Source organism: Musca autumnalis, unplaced genomic scaffold (genome assembly GCF_047663935.1).
Source record: "Musca autumnalis isolate F117 unplaced genomic scaffold, ASM4766393v1 scaffold_1, whole genome shotgun sequence".
In the NCBI taxonomy this organism is placed as follows: domain Eukaryota; kingdom Metazoa; phylum Arthropoda; class Insecta; order Diptera; family Muscidae; genus Musca; species Musca autumnalis.
In genome coordinates, this window is record NW_027411644.1 from 34,268,602 (window position 1) to 34,271,677 (window position 3,076).

A 3,076-nucleotide genomic window follows, 5' to 3' on the forward strand; every position below is an offset into this window, starting at 1 on the left:
CACCCTTTCTTACAGAAAGGTTCTCCATAGAAGCACCCTTTCTTACAGAAAGGTTCTCTATAGAAGCACCCTTTCTTACAGAAAGGTTCTCTATAGAAGCACCCTTTCTTACAGAAAGGTTCTCTATAGAAGCACCCTTTCTTACAGAAAGGTTCTCTATAGAAGCACCCTTTCTTACAGAAAGGTTCTCTATAGAAGCACCCTTTCTTACAGATAGTGTTATGTTAACCGTTTACATTAAAAAAAAAAAACCATTGAAACCGAGCGAATTTCGTAAATGTAAACGCACTATGAGTGTCGGCGTAAGGAACGCCGTTAAAAATATTAGGCAACCGAATTTTTGACATTTCGTTTTTTGAAAGGTGGCAACATTTTAGCAAATGGCTCATTGCAGCCAACTTAATGACCACTTGCAAGAACAAACCACCCGAAGAGAACACGAACACAAGCCGGTCGAAAACAATATTTGCAAACGTAGCGCGAATTGTTCTAAATTATTCTAAAAGGAAAGTTTCATTCCAATTGGAGTTGGAAATTGCTTAAAGTTTTGGAGCCATAAAATATTTTGTGTAAATCAATTTTCATAGCATTGGAAATTAATTATAAAAGGTGAGTTTTTTTATACTCAATGAGAAAATTCATTTGCACCGAACAAAAAAAAGATTTACACAAAACTTTTATCTTCTATAGAATATCCCGTTGGTTAACGGTACCTCATCGTCATGTATCTATTCTAGGTACACGTTACCAACGTGGAAAAAAGTGCATGATTAATGCCATTAAAATATTAAAAAACCATATGGAGCAAAAAACCAACAATCCCGAAACGATCCTTTTAAATTTTTTTGGAAGCATTAGAACATCCTGCCCTAGATTCGATAGTGCCTGATCATAGCCTCGGAAGATTATTGGATTAGCAGAAATGATTTTCTCCGTTCCATCGTCCAAAAATTGTGAGCGCGTAACTGCAACCCCATACCAGGCTGTGTGCTTTGAAGCAATCTGTTGGATAACTTCACCAACCGTCCGCAACATTGTACAATGCTGCCGTTAGAGTTTTGGTTGTAAATTCTTTTTATGTTGCTGTAATCACACAACCTCTCACTATCTATAAAGGCCGCTAACACCTGCGCCAAGTAACAGTTAACTACCGCTCATGATCGCCAGTCTGTCTGCTACAAAGAAATCGAAGACTGCTTATCCTAATTAGCAAACTCTGTGGTAAGCCGTAAATCACCAGGCCTATACACCAGTAAGAGCAACCGGAGTAAGTACTAAAAAAATCCAACCAGTTACAAGTGAGGCAGACAAACATCATATTCATTGGTACCCACCACCTTCAGTCATAGACGGGAGGTGTGGGGCCAAGTTTTTTTTACGTGTCCCTCGACGGTCAGCCGAGAAAAACCCAGCATTATCCATGAAAACATTCCTGTAATTATTCTGTATAGTGAAACCCAATAAGTAATTTATATCTAAGCCCAGTTTATTCGCTCTATTCGGGGTCCTCTATCACGTGCGAAACCTGATGACGTTGCCATAATCTTTCCTAACGGTACTTAACAACACGTGTGTTGTATAACGGATTTTTTGTTTCATTGGGGTTCTAAGTCTTCATACCCACCTGATAGCCTTCCAATTCGGGAGCCTATGAATTAACGATTTGAGACCAGATCAAAATTAGTGGTCAGTGGATTTTAAAATTTTTCCTTTTGCTATTCCAATACTAGAATTTGTACCAATTCAACACCAAATTTTGATCAATTTTAGAATCAGATCGCTTTATATTTCGCAATCAATATCAAATGTGCATACCATTAACATATTGGAATAGAATTGATACAAATTAGTTTGGGAAAGTGAATCAAATCCAAAATAGTAATTCATTCAAATTTGATATTGGATCCAAACGTTTTCCACGATCAAATTCATAGGGAATCTAATTTTGGTAGCAAACAAAATCAAACGTGGACGTTGGCTAAAAACGAATTTCGTGGCATTTTCAATTGAAGCTTGAACATGATATGATATTGGATCTGGACCAGTTTTAATTTTGTGCTTATTTGAAATCGGATCCGGTACCATTTTTCAAATTTGATTTTGTTTCTATCCCGGTGTTGATTTCAGACCAAGCTTCGTTTCAAATCCCAGTTGAATTCGGAATTATATCCTGACATCATTTTAAGATTGGATTTTTATCGAGTTTAAATTTGGTAACCCTTTTAATACTGATTAAATTACCAATTCATGCTTCGACCAAGTTTTTAATCCAGCCTTATGTAACTTTGAAGTCCAATTTTACTTGAATTAAAAATAAGTTCTGGAATACTATTCCTGATTTTGACTTGGTCTTAGATCATTCGACGAAAAACGGGTTGTGATTCTCAGAAAAGAGTAAACTTTGAACTCTGTTGTATAGAAACTTGTTAGATACAGGGTCGCACGTGAAGTGGACCTATCGATTATTAAATTGATAGTAAAGTACATATTTTATATAACAGTCGAATTTTATTCATCATTTTGCCTCATCTCAGATCATTGAATGAATTTACTTGAACTTTCTCATAATTTATTTATGCGAAATACCCATAACCCAAAATGTTACCCTATCCCTTACTATTAAGCGTACACATTTCCGAACGTTATCCCAATTGTAAATAGTTGCCTGAATGTACCCGTAACCCACATTGTTACCCCATCCCATACCTATAAGTTTATACAATTTCGGCGATTTTTTTTTATTGTTAATGTTTATCCCAGCTGATTTTTTTTCCTTTTTAAATATTGGCTTCAATCTATGAATTACGTCGTCAATCAGTTTATAACCTCCGTTGAGCTCAATAGGTAGGGTTAACTCCTAAAGTACATATATACGAATTTTTATTTGCGAATACTAAATTTTTCTAAATTAGAAGTTGGGATTGACATCCAAGAACCCACATAAATATTTTGCTTGTAATGTTGACAAAGTCAAAGGTCATTAAATTTGTTATGAAATACCTAACTAGTCTTAAGAACCATAAATTTTGATAAGAATATTTTTTTCTACCTGAATAAATTAATGTTGGATCTCGTA

The 3,076-nt window shown here is 35.3% G+C and overlaps 1 long non-coding RNA gene across 1 annotated transcript; it reads left to right on the top strand.

The window, feature by feature from the left end:
• The first annotated feature begins 387 nt into the window (after nt 1-387).
• LOC141396511 (uncharacterized) lies at nt 388-3,076 on the top strand. The gene is made up of 2 exons (XR_012411181.1): nt 388-609; nt 691-3,076. It is a non-coding gene; the product is annotated as an uncharacterized lncRNA (long non-coding RNA).